The sequence below is a fragment of the Scyliorhinus canicula genome, chromosome 9 (assembly GCF_902713615.1).
Source record: "Scyliorhinus canicula chromosome 9, sScyCan1.1, whole genome shotgun sequence".
NCBI classification, from domain to species: Eukaryota; Metazoa; Chordata; class Chondrichthyes; order Carcharhiniformes; family Scyliorhinidae; genus Scyliorhinus; species Scyliorhinus canicula.
The window spans coordinates 48,529,078-48,546,783 of record NC_052154.1 but is presented as its reverse complement, the minus strand read 5'-3'; positions in this window follow the sequence as shown (position 1 = coordinate 48,546,783).

Sequence of the window (17,706 nt, the reverse complement as noted above, 5' to 3'; positions counted from 1 at the left end):
CTAGGTAGAGTGCTCTTTCGGAGGATCGATGCAGACTCGATGGGCTGAATGGCCTTCTGCACTGCAGGAATTATTTTTTCTAAATAAACATTTTATTGAGGTATTTTTGGTATTATAACAACAACAAAATAAACATTGTACATGAAACTATAACCATAGTGCAAAAGCCGTCTCCCTTACAGGTCCCATCTTTATTAACCCCCTACTCTAAACTAAGCTACCACTCCCCCTTCTGCTGATGATTAATTTTCCACGATGAAGTCTAACCTCCAGGTGAACCCTAACAGTGACCCTCTCAAGGCGAACTTGATTTTCTCCAAACAGAGAAAGCTTGCCATGTCCGAAGTCCGGTCTCCGACTTCGGGTGGTTTGAGTCCTTCCAAGCTAATAGTATCTGTCTCCGGGCTACCAGGGAAGCAAAGGCCAGAACGTCTGCCTCTTTCTCCTCCTGAATTCACGGGTCTTACGACACCCTGAAAATCGCCATCTCTGGACTCAGTGCCACCCTTGCTTTTAACACTGTGGACATGACATCTGCAAACCCCTGCCAAAATCCCCTAAGCTTTGGACATGCTCAGAACATGTGGACATGATTCGCTGGTCAGCACATTTTGCACACCTGTCTTCCACCCCAAAGAATCTGCTCATGCGGGCCACTGTCATATGAGCCCGGTGAACGGCCTTGAATTGCACCAGGCTGAGCCTGGCACATGTTGCGGATGCCTTGACTCTACTCAACGACCATCCTCTATCTCTCCTCCCAGCTCCTCCTCCCACTTGTGCTTCAGCTCCTTGGTCTGTGTCTCCTGTGACCCAATATGTTCCTTGTAAATGTCAGGACGCTCCCTTCTCCTCCCACTCTCTGGAAACTACCCTGTCCTGAATCCCCCTGCACGGTAGGAGTGGGTAGGTTGACACCTGTTTACGTAGGACGTCCTGAATCTGCAGATATGAGTGTGTTTCTCGCCAGCCCAAACTTCTCCTCCAGCACCCTCATACTCTGAAAGCTCCCCTCTATAAATATATTCCCCATCCTCTCAATCCCTGCTCTCCGCCGTATCTGGAACCCCCCCCCCCATCCATACTTCCGGGGCAAACCGGTGATTATTACAGATTGGGGACCAGACCGATGCTCCGTCTGCTCCCACATGTCTCCTCCATTGTCCCCAGACTCTCAGGGCCACCACCACCACGGGGCTGGTGGAGTAGCGTGCCGGTGGGAACGACAGGCGCAGTTACCAACGCTCCCAGACTGATGCCCTTGCGTGAAGCCACCTCCATACACTCCCATGCTGACCCCTCCCCCACCACCCACTTCCTGATCATGGCTATATTCCCCACCCAGTAATAGTTACTAAAATTTGGCAGCGCCAGCCCGCCCTCTCCCCAACTCCGTTCAAGCATAACCTTCCTTACTCGCGGGGTCTTGCCCGCCCAAACAAAGCCAGTGATCACTTTGACCCGTTTACAAAAGGGCCGTCTGCACCCTCCTAGCTAATGACAACAGGAGTGTGTCCCAACTCTGAAAATCGTCCTTCATTTGGTCTACTAATCGGGCCAGATTTAATTTATGCCGGCGGTCCCATTCCCGCGCCACTTGAATGCCGAGGTACCTAAAGCTCCCCCTACTAATCTAAACGGCAGCTCCCCCAATCACTTCTCCTGTCCCCTCGCCTGGGCCGCAAACATCTCACTTTTCCCCATATTTAGCTTATACCCCGAAAGCCAACCAAATTCCCCTAGAATCCTCATGATTTCTTCCATCCCCTCTATTGGGTCTGATATATACAGAAGCAGGTTGTCTGCATGGAGCGAGACTCTATGCTCCACCCCCCTCTTCCCCCCCCCCCCCCCCCAAACCCCCGGACCAGCCCCATTGCTCTCCGAACAATTGCCAACGGCTCTATAGCGATCGCAAACAACCATGGGGAGAGGCGGCATCCCTGTCTTGTCACCCGGTGCAGTCTAAAATAGTCTGATGTTGTCCTATTCATTCGTACGCTTGCCACAGGACCTGATACAGCAACCTGATCCAGTCAATAAAGCCCCGCCCAAATCTGAACTGTCCCAGTACCTCCCACAGATAATCCCATTCTACCTGATCAAAAGCCTTTTCTGCATCCATTGTGATTGCTACCTCCACCTCCCTACCTTCCGGGGGCATCATGATCACATTCAACAACTTCTTACATTGGCCACCAACTGCCAACCCTTAACAAACCCATCTGGTCCTCCGCAATAACGTCCGGAACACAATCCTCAATCCTGGAGGACAAAGTTTTGGCCAGCAGTTTGGCGTCCACATTCAACAGGGATATCGGCCCCTATATCCCAGAGAACGTTTTATAAAACTCCACTGGGTACCCGTCCGGACCCGGGGCTTTACCTGACTGCATAGCTTTCAGACCCTCCACTATCTCTTCCAACCCAATCAGGGCCCCCAGCCCTTCTACCAGCTCCCTGTTCACCTTTGGGAAATTCAAACCCCCCCCCCCCCCCCCCCCCCCCCAAAGAAGTGCCTCAACCCCCCCCCTAGCTGGGGGACTCATTGCCCCCCCCCCCCTTCACCTATCATCAATCCCCTTTTTTGGGCCCACCCCCAGGCAGCCTCCGCCCCCAACCTCCCCTCTGTCGCTTAGCTCAAGTCCCTCCCTCGTCAGCAGAACATTCCCCCCCCCCAAGTAACAACACTCTGTAACCCAACCCCTTTAATAAACCAAACATATGCACAACCCCACTGCGCTTCAGTGAGCTAGCCCATCCAGCTAGCTTGGTGGCCCCCATCCCTGGTGCCAGATAGTCTCCCACCTATTGTTCCCTCATCACCCTCTTTCCCCCCACCCTCATGCAAACATACTCCAACATCAAACAATCCCCACACAACTGCCCGACAGAAAAACACCAAAATCTAAACAAGCACACCTCCATCCCCCAACAGTGCAAATGAAAACCTTGACTCACTCAGCTCTGCCATTGGTCCCAAAGCAAAGAACAGAAAAAAAAACCCATGAATATTGCAGCAAAGTTCAAAAGTTCTTTCCTTTTCACAAACTCCAGTGCGTCCTCAGGTAACTCAATATAAAGTGCTGTTCCTCGTACATGACTCAGAGACGGGCTGCATACAACAGTCCGAACTTCACCTTTTTCTGAAAAAGGATCGACCTAATCTGGTTGAAGCCTGCTCTTCTCCTGGCCACCTCCACACTCAGGTCTTGGTAGACCTGCACGATACTGTTGTCCCACTTACAGCTCCGTGTCTGCTTGGCCCACTGTAGAATGTGCTCCTTATCCAAGAACCTGTGGAATCTCACCACCAATGCCCTTGGGGGGGGGGGGGGGGGGGGGGGGGGTCCTCGCGAGTTCTCCGTGAGCCCTGTCCACCTCCAAGGGCTGGGAGAATGCCCCATCCCCCAGCAGCTTCTCAAACATGTCTGCGATGTAATCCCCAGCGTCCGTTCCTTCGGACCCCTCCAGGAGCCCAACGATTCTCAAGTTCTGCCGGCGGGACCTATTCTCTCAGCATCTCCACCTCCAACTCCACCTCAGTTTGATGTTCCTCCTGCTCAGCCAGCGCCTTCTCTACCTTCTGGATCACCCGATCTTGGGCGTCCAATCTAAGCTCCAGCCGCTCAATTGACTCTTATCAGGTCCAATCAGTCCTGTTTCTGCTTAGCAAAGCCTACCTGCATAACTTGCATCAGCTGCTCCGTTGACTGCTGGGTTGACAAACCAGAGGTCCGGTCCTCCGCCATGCTGTCTCCCGCTGCAGCTTCAGCCCAAGCATTTTGTTCTTTCTGTTTCTGCCTTTACTTCTAGTCCTTCTCTCCATGCATCGATGTGAGAATTCAGTACACAATTGCCTCTGTCATCAGTTTTACAATTCAAGCCTGGTAGAAAATCGGGGGAAAAGGTCCAAAAGTCCGACCGGAGCAGGAGCCACCAAATGTGCGACTTACTTCTTCATAGCCGCCACCAGAAGTCCACTGCAGGAATTCTATGGTTACCTGCAGACTAACCTTCTGTGATTCATGCACAAGGACACGCACATTTTGAAGTTTCTCTCCATTTAGATAAGTTGCCTTTTTATTCATCTGACAGAAATGGATAACCTCACCTGTATCCACATTAAATTCTATCTGCAAAATTTTGGCCCACCCACCTAACCTATCTATATCCATTTGTAATTTTTTAATTTCCTCTTTGCTTTCCCACCTATTTTAGTGTCACTGCAAATTTGATTACAGTACATTATATCCTGCATCCAAGTCATTAATATAGATTGTAAACACTTGGGGCCTGATGACTAAACACTGGGACACAACTAGTTACAGTTTGCCAACCAGAAAAGACCCATTTACCCTGACTCTCTGCTTTCTGTTGGTTAGCCAGTCTTCTATCCAAGCAAATAAATTACCCCCAACTTCATGTGATCTTGCCTTGTGTATGAACCTTTTGTGGTGCACCTGATTAAATGGCTTGTAGAAATCCAGATACACTGCATCTACAGGATCCCCATTATCCACTTTGCTTGTAACATCTTTGAAGAACTCTTACAAACAGGATTTATCCTACATAAACCACGCTGACCAATGGATCGTGTTTTGACTATCCAAATGTCCCGTTACTTCTTCCTTAATAATGGATTCCAGCAATTTCCCAACGATCGCCGTTAAACTGTCTATAGTTTTCTACTTTCTGCCTTTCTCCCTTTGTGAACAGGTGCCTTACATTAGACATTTTCCAATCCACTGGAACCTTTCCAGAATCCAGGGAATTTTGGGATATTATAACCAATGCCTCCACTATCTCTGCTGCCACTTCCTTTAACACCCTAGGATGTAGGCAATCAGGCCCTGTGAACTTGTCTGACTTTAATTCCAATAGTTCAGTACTTTTTCGCTAGTAATATGCTTTTCAACAACCTCTTTTACAAATTTAGAGTACCCAATTCATTTTTTTTCCAATTAAGGGGTGATTTAGCGTGGCCATCCACCTACCCTGCACATCTTTGGGTTGTGGGGGTGAGACCCACAGACACTGGAGAATGTGCAAACTCCACACGAACAGGGCTGGGATCGAACCCAGGTCCTCGGCGTCGTAAGAACAAAGAAAAGTACAGCACAGGACCATGCCCTTCGGCCCTCCATGCCTGTGCCGACCATGCTGCACGTCTAAACTAAAATCTTCTACAGTTCCTGGGTCCGTATCCCTCTCTTCCCATCCTATTCATGTATTTGTCAAGATGCCCCTTAAATGTCACTATCGTCCCTGCTTCCACCACCTTCTCCGGCAGCGAGTTCCAGGCACCCACTACCCTTTGTGTAAAAAAACTTGCCTCGTACATCTCCTCTAAACCTTGCCCCTCGCACCTTAAACCTATGCCCCCTAGTAATTGACCCCTCTACCCTGGAATAAAGTCTCTGACTACCCACTCTGTCTATGCCCCTCATAATTTTGTAGACCTTTATCAGGTCGCCCCTCAACCTCCGTCGTTCCAGTGAGAACAAACCAAGTTTATTCAACCGCTCCTCATAGCTAATGCCCTCCATACCAGGCAACATCCTGGTTAATCTCTTGTGCACCCTCTCTAAAGCCTTCACATCCTTCTGGTAGTATGGTGACCAGAATTGAACACCAAGTGTGACCTAACTAAGGTTCAATACAGCTGCAACATGACTTGCCAATTTCTATACTCAATGCCCCGGCCAATGAAGGCAAGCATGCCATACGCCTTCTTAACTACCTTCTCCACCTGTGTTGCCCCTTTCAGTGACCTGTGGACCTGTACACCTAGATCTCTCTGACTTTCAATACTCTTGAGGGTTCTACCATTCACTGTATATTCCCTACCTGCATTAGACCTTCCAAAATGCAGCAGTGCTAACCACTGCACCACCGTGCTGCCCCATCTCTGCCTTACCTGTTACTATTGCGATGTTCTCCTGTCCACTGAAAATTGAGGCAAAATATTGATTTAGTGTCTCTGCCATTTCTGTGTTCCCCATTATTAACCCTCTAGTCTTGTCCTTTAAGGGACCAAGGTTGACTTTAACTACTCTCTTACATATACTTATAAAAGCAATAGCAAAAGATATCTTAATTTACCGTTACTCTCTTTATTTTTTGTTGGTCTTTAAAAGTTGCCAATCCAATCGTTAATTTAAGCTTGTCCTATTATTAATTTTTCCTACTCTTGTACACACCACTGGTGTAATATGACGTTCCCGACTTGAGTCACTGTCTGTGCAGAGTCTGCATGTTCTCCCTGTGTCTGCATGGGTTTGCTCCGGTTTCCTCCCACAAGTATCAAAAGACGCGCTGTTAGGTAATTTGGACATTCTGAATTCTCCGTCTGTGTACCTGAACAGGCGCCGGAATGTGGCGACTAGGGGCTTCTGAAAATAACTTCATTGCAGTGTTAATGTAAGCCTACTTGTGACAATAAAGACTATTATTACACTCTGTCCCTTCCTTTCATCATCTGGTAACAATCAGCCTCATCATTAACCTGTACTCCTACCTTCTCCTTACACGTTGATTTTTTAAATTTCCATGTAATTCAACCCCCCCCCTCCCCTTCCCCTCTTTGCATTTGCGCTAACTCACAGTGGGTACAGGAAAGGGAATAAGTACCCTGGAAATTTGACCCTTTCACACTTTAACGGTCATCTTTATTAATTGCTTAATATTTTAAATGATCAATTGATTTATCTGACATTGCTTTAATTTTGTTGAGCAAGTTGGTCCTTTTCTTTATACCTCCACATTTTATTGAAACTCATGTTGTGCCAAACATTACCGTTTTTGAAATTTGCTCATTGGCCCCTGGAGTTAGCTAAAAATTGAAATATAGCCTCTTGCACGAAAAGGTTGGACGAGCCTGGTTTAGACTATGGAACATGTCCCTCGTTCACTTGCAATCAACTAATTAAGAGGTTCTTGCATTTTTCTTTCCTGAGTTGCTAAGCTTATGCAAGCCCATTTGATTTTGACCATTACAGATATTTCAAATTATATGACACCAACTCCTTTTATTTTTTTAACACGTTAATTTATCACTGCTAAAGCATTGGTCCATGCTTGAAGTGTTCCGTCTTCAATGTTCAGAATTCCAAACAAAACTACACAAACATATCCTTAAATTTTAGCTGTCCAACCAAGAATCCCTACAGCACTTTCTCCATCTCTGTTTTAATTAAACACTGGCATTTTCAATTTCTTGTTCATTTCAAAGAAAAGTCAAGTCAAGTAAGCTGGATAAACTTCAAATCATCATATCCTATTATTTGTTTTTCACAAACTTCAAGAAAAATCCAAGTTATATTTAACTGGCTACAGTAGTATGTGGGTTCAGCCTGAAGGTAGTCATGGATAAAATGGATGCTCAATCGTGGAGATGGTGCGATGCTTATCAAGAGAACTTTTACAGTACCGAAAATTATTCTCTACCATAGGACTTGGGCCATTGGCATTGCAAAAAAGTATTTCATATGAAGAGAAGGAAAGAAATCCCTTTAAATTACCAATTGCTCAATCTGGATTTGATCCTTTGAAAACTGGAGATTGTATTATGATTTCTTCCAGATCGCAAGGCTTTGTACTGGAAGTGTATATTTTGAAAAAATAGTCTGATACTATAGTGCAAATTTGCACCGTATTGCTCATTTAAACTGGATTGCTTTGTCACTTGATGCCAAATTAAATATTCATGTTTTGGCCCATAATTTGCAAAAGCAACTAATGCACTTCAGCAATAATTAAATCCCCCTTGATGAGAAATGAGTAGCTATTTGTATGCAACATAAATGATCAGATTACCTGTTTTAATTATTTCCATATGACATAGTAATGCAGGCTGGTGTGTGCTTCAAGGCAACAACCTGATTTACTAATATGAAACAAAAATAAGCACTGAGACAACACAGCATTTCTCTTTGCATATGTAAAATTATCTGAGCATGTGATCTAACCGATATTTCATACACTGCACGATCAGAGGTGTCATCCCTTCAATTGAATCTTCTGGACTCAGGCCCTGCCTCCTCTTCCAAGTAACCGTAAAGGTCGATGGCACAATTTTGAGTAGGCAAAATCAACATTTATTTCTTGACCAAGATCACTTTAAAAAAGCAGATTGCTTTGTCATTTATCTTGTGTGTAAATTGGCATTTCTCTACAACAGTGCTTACGTCTCACAGCCTTTGGACACTTACAGGACGATTCAGAAAGGTCAATCCACCTAACCTGTTCACCTTTGAACTTTTGTTGGGCAGCACGGTGGCGCAGTAGGTAGCACTGCTACCTCATGGCTCCGAGGTCACAGGTTCGATCCCGGCCCTGGGTCACTCTCCGTCTGGAGTTTGTACATTCTCTCCGTGTTTGCGTGGGTCTCACCCCCACAACCCAAAGATGTGCAAGCTAGGTGGATTGACCACGCTAAATTGCCCCTTAATTGGGAAAAAATGAATTGGGTTTTACTCTAAATTTATATATTTTAAAAAAACCTTTGAACTTTTGTTTTCCACGTTGAAGTTCCTTAAATTGTTGGTAGCATAAGTCACAAAGTACAAACTTTGTAGAGACGGGAAAAGGACCTGGGTACGTGGGGCAAACAACTGTCTCTTTAACCAATTAGATTGAATGATTGTGAAATTAACAATTAACAAGACTGAGCAGGAAATGCAAATTAGAGTGGCTGAATTTAAAGTTAAACCAAGTGCGGAAAGAAATGGAGAGAAAGAAATATTGGATTGAAAGCAACAATTAAAACTTAAAAGAATAAAACTGTACCTTTCATAATAGTACATTTTCAGTGCAAGAGAGGTTTATAGAGAGTAATTTTCAGTGTCTTTCAAAGGATATTGAATCTGAAATAGACTAGACTTGAATTTTTGTAATTGAAAGCAAAGAATACTGGGAATACTCAGCAAGAATGTCCATATCTGTGGCGGAAAATAACTAAGTCAATGCTTCAATTCAGTGACCTCATCAGGAGTGAAGAAGTTAGGAGATGTAACAGATTGCAAGTGAATAAAGAGCCAGGGAAAGAGGGAACCAAGGAAAGAACTGAAGGGAAGGTCTGTTGTAGTTTAGATGAACTTTCTGTGGTGAGCTTAGTTCCTCTCTACTATACAGAAACAGACATTTATGCCATTTAATGCATAAAATTAAATGGTGGGGCAGACAAGGTATTGGTCAACTTGAGAGGTTTTTTTTTAAATTTTAGATTATCCAATTATTTTTTCCAATTAAGGGGGCAATTTAGCTTGGCCAATCCACCTACTCTGCACATTTTTGGGTTGTGGGGGCGAAACCCACGCAGACACGGGGTTGAGAGGTTAATATACCTGCTGTCTTGAAGACCTTGGTGCAGACAGTGACAGCAGGTGGTTTATGCTGTTACAGCCACCCCCACCCCCAGTGGCAGGGAGCCCTCCAGGCGCCTCGAGTCATTAGAGTATGAAGGGAGTTTATTCGACCGATAAAGTCAATGCTGGCTCTCTATAGAGCAATCCAAACAGTCTCATTTCCCCTGCTCTATTCCTGCAGCTCCTGGACGTTTATTACAAATAAACTCAAGTACCCATCCAATTTCCTTTTTAAGCCATTCATCATCTCCACGTCCACCACCCTCGTGGGCAGTGTGTTCCAGGTCATTAAAATAAAAGATTTTTCTCACAGCCTCCTGGCGTGCCTCCTAGGTGCCTCTGGTTCCCACTTGAAGAATTCACCTGAAATACACCTTTATTTTTTTTTGTTTCATCATATTTTATATCTCCCTCATAATACAAGGAGCCACTTGTCCCCTTACCTTTTATCCTTATTAGAATGTACTTCGCTTTACCTGAAACATTATTTCCTGAAAGATCATCCACTGTTTTGTTTTGTTACTATGTTTCCTGTCAATCTTTGGGTACATTTTACCTTGGCTAGGAACCCTTTCATCCATTGAAGCAATTTAGAAATTTTACTTCATCAGTGGGAAGAAATAAAGCATGTGAATATTATTGTCGCACATCATGCTGCAATCCCAGAAAGAGAATTATGGTTATTGTATTTCTCGTCTCGCTTTCTCACTGTCTCTCTCTCTGTCTTCCTCTCTCTGTCTCCCTCTCTCTCCCTGTCACTATCTCTCTGTCTCTCTCTCTCTCTCTCTCTGTCCCTCTCTCTGTCTTTCTTTCTGTCTCTCTCTCTGTCTCTCTGTCTGTCTCTCTCTCTCTCCATGTCTCTCTCTCTCTCTCTGTGTCTCTCTGGCTGTCTCTGTCTCTCTCTAACTCCCTCTCTCTCTCTCTCTCCCTCTCTGTCTCTCTCCCTCTCTCACTCTCTCTCTGTCTCTCTCTCTCACTCTCTCTCTGACCCTGTCTCTCTCTCTCTCTGGCGGAACGGAAAAGGCACTTGCCAACCTCGGGTTGCATATTCCCTCTAGCCTCTCTGCCTTGCTAATGCCACACAGCTAGACTGCTCCAGGCCACACCAAGATGCTGCAATGTGCAGCCAGATTCTCAAGGTTGTCCACTATCACCAGATGACACATCCTCGATAGAAAATCAGCAGCCTTTCACCTCCCAGACTGTAATGACTGGGATAATCCTCTTTAGGGCACGAGAATGAAGAAAGGAACATGTAAGATAGGCACTGAAGACTTAAACAAGAGTTATTCCCTGATCTATCACATAATGATGCAACTGAGTTGGTTTTCCTAGTTCTGGAGTCTGTGTTTATTTTGGTAGTGAAGTGGGAGCATGATCCATTCATCTTGCTCAAGGAAGGATACTCTGGATGGAAGAAAAGGGTTTAGGATGGTTGATGTAATTGGGATGGGAGAGTGGATTTAAATGAAAAGATCCTTGATGAGATGGTCTCAAGGCTCTGTAAGGCGTGGCACTGGTCATCATAGGCTGAATTAGTCATGAGTGCTGGTGGAATAGCAGCCACATGATGCGCAATCAGTTCGAAACCAGCAGTGTGTTGCGGTACTGATTGACAAATATGGCAGGCTAGTGATGCTGGGCGCAGAGTGCGATGCGCGTGCTGCTTCTGTCACCTGGTATCCTAGGGAAGCCGGCCATGCTGGCAAAACAAAATCTGTTGTGAGATGCAGCTGATGACACCTATTGTAGCTTGGAGAGAACATAGAAGCTGAGGAGCATGGTAGCCTTGATTGGATTTGGTGGAACTCTCCATGCCTTGGTTCGAAGCTCAAATTGTGACTGCAGTAGATGACGCTGCTCGGTAATAGCCTCCTTTATGAAGCAGTGTTGACTCCAACATTGTTCCTTGGTAAAAATAATACAGGAGAATCATAGAATTTACAGTGCATATAGGCAAAAAGAAAAAAAGACTTGCATTTATATAAGCAATTGTCTCAAAAAAACTGCAAGGCTTAATCAGTTATAACCAATGAAGTACTTTTGAAATGTAAGCACTGTCTAATGTGGGAAGCTTGTTAGCCAGTTTGTATACATCAAGTTCCCACAAACTGCAAATTGATAATGACCTGAAAATCTGTTTTCTGTCTACTCTGTTTACTGAGGGACAGATATTAGCCAGGACACCTGGGATAACTCCTCTGCTCTTCATAGTGGCCTGGATTTTCCGAACAATGGAGAAGCGCTTTGTCATGGCAAAAATCCCAGAAATGGTTGAAATTTTTAAGTCTCCCCAGTGAACCCAGCACTTCCCATCATTGCGGGGTCAGGAGTGGTTTCAGGTCAGGGTTTGCGCAACTGCAATTCACAGAGAAAGCTGGCCATTTAAATCAGCAGCTGCCTCCACTGAAGTAGGACTTTGGTCGGCCAGGTGTGTGAAACCCGCCATGTGCAGATTAGAATAGGTAAGACGAGGTCTGAACTTGGCGGATTCATTTGAATGGCTAGGGTATGCTTTTGAAAAGGTCCAGAGACACCTATGAACAAGGTAAACCGCCGTTTGGGATTGTTAAAAGTGTACATGATGATGCACTCTGTGCACAAACTCATTGGAACTTCCAAACTGTGAAAGAACCACCCAGTTATCAAAAGAGGTGTTTGGTTGGTAGAAAACTGTAAAAGAACTGTCCAGCTGACAAATAATTGTCAAATCTGTTAAGGAACTGTCAAAAACTGTCAGAGCTGCTAAGGAACTATCCAACTGTTAATGCTGTCAAGGAACTGTCTAAGTTGTCAAGGAACCATTAAAGGATACTAGGTTAGTTGGCATGGAAGGCATAAGGGCAAATCATTTTTTTTTTTTTTTTATAAATTTAGATTACCCAATTATTTTTTCTATTAAGGGGCAATTTAGCGTGGCCAATCCACCTACTCTGCACATTTTTGGGTTGTGGGGGCGAAACCCACGCAGACACGGGGAGAATGTGCAAACTCCACACGGACAGTGACCCAGAGCCGGGATCGAACCTGGGACCTCAGCGCCGTGAGGCGGTTATGCTAACCACTAGGCCACCGTGCTGCCCTATAAGGGCAAATCATTAAGTGTGGGGATGGGTTGGCATGATCGGCATGGAAATATGGGGGGGGGGGGGGTATGGGTTTGTATGTATGGGGCATTGAGTGTCAGTGAGGGAGTGAGAGCTGCTTTTTATTTTATTCTTTTGAAAATTTATTTCAACTCAGTGCTGGAACACAGAGACAGGCCTTGTGCCCAGCTCATCTCCGCACCAGGCAGCCTCCGCAGGCGTCCTGGTGGGGTGGCAAGGGGAGGCCCATCCTCTCCAAGTTGAAAATCCGACCTGTGGGCAGCCATTTTTAAAGGTCGTGTTGTCAGATCTGTAAATTCTCCCATCTCTGCACACCCAACCAGGGACCAAAATCTGGACCAGCATCATGGAATCTTTTACATCCACTTGAGGGACAGGGCCTCGGTTTAAAATCTCATCCAAAAGATAGAACCCATAAGTGTGCAGCACTCCCTCAGTACTGCATAGGAGCATCAGGCTAGATTTGTGTGCTCAAGTCCTGGAAATGGAATTTGAATCCATAACCTTCTGACGCAGATGTGAATGTGCTTCCAACTGAGTCACAGCTAATTTCTTTTTAATTCAGCTGTGGGATGTGAACGCCGCTGCTGGTTAGGCCAGCATTTATTGCCCATCCTAGTTGCCCTTGTGAAGGTGGTGGTGAGCCGCCTTCTTGAAACCTTGCAGTTCCTGAGGTGTAGGTACACCCACGGTGCAGTTAGGGAGGAAGTGCCAGGACCTTGACCCAGCGACAGTGAAAGAACGGCGATATATTTCCAAGTCAGGATGGTAGGTGACTTGGAGAGGAACCTTCAGGTGGTGGTGTTCCCAGGTATCTGCTGCATTTGTCCTTCTAGATGGTACTGGTGGAGGAATTGAATGTTTGTGATGGGTACCAATCAAGCCTACTGCTTTGAACTAGATGGTCTCAAGCTTCTTTAGTGTTGTTGGAGCTGCACTGCTCCAGGCAAGTGGAGAGTATTTCATCACACTCCTAACTTGTGCCTTGGAGATGGTGGACAGGCTTTGGGGAATCAGGAGGTGAGTTACTCACCACAAGATTCCTAGCCTCTGATCTGCTCTTGTAACCACCATATTTAAATGGCTAGTCCAGTTCAATTTCTGGTCAATGGTAACTCCCATGATGTTGATAGTGGGGTTTCAGCAATGGCAATGCCATTGACTGTCAAGATTCTTTCTTGTTGGAGATGGTAATTGCCTAGCACTTATGCAGTGTGAATGTAACCTGCCATTTGTCAGCCCAAACTGGATATTGTCCAGGTCTTGTTGCATTTGGGCGTGGACTGCTTCAGTATCTGAGGAGTTCTGAATAGTGCTGAACATTGTGAAGTCATCAGTGAATATCTGATCTTATGATGGGAGGAAGGTCATTGATGAAGCAGCTGAAGATGGTTGGGCCTGGGACACTACCCTGAGGAACTCCTGCAGTGGTGTCCTGGAACTGAGATGACTGACTCTATGATTCTCATTAACTTCAGTTTTGCTTGGGCTCCTTGATGCCATACTCGGTCAAATGCTACCTTGATGCCCAAGACATTCATTCTCACCTCACCTCTGGAATTCAGCTCTTTTGCCCATGTTTGAACCAAGGCTGCAGTGAGGTCAGGAGCTGAGTGACCCTGGTGGAATCCAAACTGAGCAACAGTGAGCAGGTTATTGCTGAGCAAGTACCACTTGAAAACACTGTTGATGATCCTATTACTTAGGTTTGCCTGCTATTGTTGTATTGAAAGATTTTTAAAACTGTTATGTGTTGACTCAGTGGCTATACAATCTTCTAGGTCTGTCTTGCCTCTTAATACCTCCATTTCAGTGAACTCTTTCTCTCTGATTGAGTTAGTGCCCTCTTTATTTCATCATTTGAAAGTGTTTGTCAATGCGTTTTGGGTTACACTTGTTTAGTCTAGGTCTGCTGAACTTGGTATGTGCATGCCCAACATTATTCTTTCAAAATGTTCACTTGTCCTTTGTTAGTGTTTGGTCTATAGTGAGGTTGTGCCTCGATTGCTGCAATAATAACAAAATGCATTTTCCCTCTCGCCTTTATATTATAATAGTGAAAGTAACAGAGCAAATGTCATTGATTGATAATATTTTGGACTGCCCACCTAAACACATTCCTTCAACTCATTTCAGGATTGAAGTCAAAAATCACCACTGAGATCAAATTTAAAAGTAAGCTGTCACAGTCCAAACAATACCGAAAATGAAATGCATTTTTGGTCCTGTGCTTTTTTTGCTTTATATTATTATCAACTGTTAAAATGTTTGATTGAAAATGAAAATCACTTATTGTCACGAGTAGGCTTCAATGAAGTTACTGCGAAAAGCCCCTAGTCGCCACATTCCGGCGCCTGCCCGGGGAGGCTAGTACGGGAATCGAACCGTGCTGCTGGCCTGCTTGGTCTGCTTTAAAAGCCAGCGATTTAGCCGAGTGAGCTAAACCAGCCCCTAGCTAAACCAGTGAGAATGAGTGATAAATATTGGCCAGGCCAGCCGGGATAACTCGCCTACTCTGTGCAAATGGAGTTGCCAGGGGGTCTTTCACATCCATCTGAGAGAAAAATAGGATCTCGGTTTAACATTGCGTCCGATAGACAGCACCTCCAGGGAGGGCAGCACTTCATTTCTGTCGATTACACTGTCTCGCTCGTCACAAAGGTTGACATGTTGAATAAAGAGTCTGGAGAGATTTTCTTTCTCAGGAATTTCTAAGGCATTTTAAAAAATGATAAAGGTGCTACTTTGAAGTAATTAACTTGCAAGTTGAAAGACATTTTCTAAATGTTTGGACTAGACTAGCCTCAACGTTCTCCAGCCTTGCAGTAAATAGCTGCCCAGTACCTACCGGAATATTTACCATTTCGTCCCTTCAGAAGCAAGTGAACCACGATTGGATCGGCAGCAACAATGACAGGATTTTTACAAGAGATTTTCTGAATGTTTCTGTTAGTTTCTGTGACCTCAATAACATTGAATGCTACCGACAATCATGCATGCTTTGTTGAGTTTACTGCACTCTGACCAAGTATCAATTATTGATCAATAATGTCACTGACAAACTGTCCGGACATCTTGGGACAGACTGTTCCATTATTTTCAAAGTGCCAGTCAGCGAGAGATGTCGCCGTATATTCAGCCTCTTTAAGAATTTGTTTTCCCATGCCCGTGGTGGCCTGTCGCAGTTAGTGGGGCTCACCATTTAAACGCTTCCTCAGCACTTTGCCAAGTTCAGGGCGGGGTTGGCTGCCAGAAAGACAACACCAGGTTTTACGAAGGGAGCCCTCAGCAAACCTCTCGATGGGGTCGAGCAGAGGCAGGAAACCCTCTACCCACTACCGGGCAAATGTCCAGCTGCAAAGTGACCAATCCTGCCCTGGACGCTGTGGCCACGTTTGTCGGCGCCACCTCACTCTAAACAAGGGCGACATTGTCATAAGATGAATTATCTTCTTCATGCAGTCAGGGTAAGTCTGCCTCAATACCCCTCTTAGCACAGCGTCCACTGATCTAACTTCCACCCACCTCGTGGGGTCCGAACACTCTTAATGCACCCCCCTCCTCATTCTCTCTCAGTAGCTCTTCTGTTACTCACATTCTCTCTCCCACTCACTTCCCACGCATGCCAGACTTAATTCTCAGCTGATGTGGCACAATTCCCGCCTCCACTCTTCCCAACAATCTCACTGTAGGGCAAACCCAAGCATAACTGGCATGAGCAGGTGTAGCCAGTGGGAGTGATGCCTTAGAAGAAAGACCCTACCCCCTTCTGAGGAAAGAGGCTTGGGCTTGCCGGCGAGCACAGAGCGAGTTGGAGGCAAAAGACAAGTGAGAACCCTCAACACGTCCAGACTCATGTGAGTGATCTTTCTCTTATCAGTTTTCCCCTGTCCTGCAACAATGCCACCTCACTCTCTTTGCAGGTTAATCGGCAGACCAGCCTGGACCATCCTTCTGCCCCTAGAGACCACAGACCCGATCAGCTGCGAAGGAAACATCTCAGAGACCAGCATTGAGGAGGTGTCACAGCTGCCACCTCGCCCTCCACCAACACAGATACTCACACATAGGTAGGATAACTTCAAGGTCACTCATTGGTGAGCACCTCACAGATGATGACCCACAGCAGGTGGCGAAAGGAATGCCCAGCGATCCCGCACTTGGAGGGGTGAGCCCCAGTCTGATGACTTGTCTGTGTCCCTCGCGTCCTCTCCAACGCCCCCTTTCCATTTGACATCCTGGAGGGTGATGGTGACATGACTAATCACCTCCATGCTGCGACTAGGAGGCCACCTGGTCCAGTCCAGAATCGCTCTGGGGTCTTGGAGGCCAATTGGATAATTGGTCAATTTAAACCTCTTACAAGCTTGATCAGCATCTCATTCATTACCTCAACAACCATCACCCATGCAAAGTGACAGCAGTGTCTACAATCTACAAGGTGCACTGCAGCAACTCCCCAAGGTTCCGTCCTCCAACAGCACCTCCCAAACCCCCAACTACCAACCCGAAGGACCAGGGCAACAGCTGCATGGGAACATCGCTACCTACAGGTTTCCCTCCAGGTCACTCAGCATCCTAACTTGGAAATATGTCACCGTTCCTTCACTGTCACTGGGTCATAATCTGGAATTCCCCCCTAACAGCACAGTGGTTGCACCTACACCTCATGGTCTGCAGTGGGTCAAGAAGGCAGCTCACCACTGCCTTCTCAGGGGCAACTAGGATTGGCAATAAATGCTGGCGTGGTCAGCGAGACCCCTAACCCTTGAAAGAATTTGAAAAACTCACCCTGTCCCATTCTGCCTCTGGGGAAAAAAAGGCCCAAGGGTTAAAAATTAAATTTTGATGCTTTATGGCTTAATTCCTTCACTGTCGAGATTATAATAAAGTACTTGCAGGAGAAAAAATAAATTGAATACCAAACATTGGGCGCAATTCACCCGAAAAAGTGTTGTAGCGAGCGGGAACTGTCGCGAGCTTTCCTGCATTCAGCCCAGCGAGGTCGGCAACGCTTTTCAATGTTAATTGGTCCACTTAACGAGGCTGCAAGGGCTTCTCGCCACAAGTGAAGGCTCGCCAGCCAATTCGCCGGCACTGAGCTCGCCAGTTCCCCGCTAACAAGGTCAAGCAGCAATTAAACACCACTTGTTCAGCCAACCCCAGCCAGCTCACAACAATGGCGCCGAGGAAACCGGATCCAAGATTCAGGGATGCAGAACTGGGGAGGT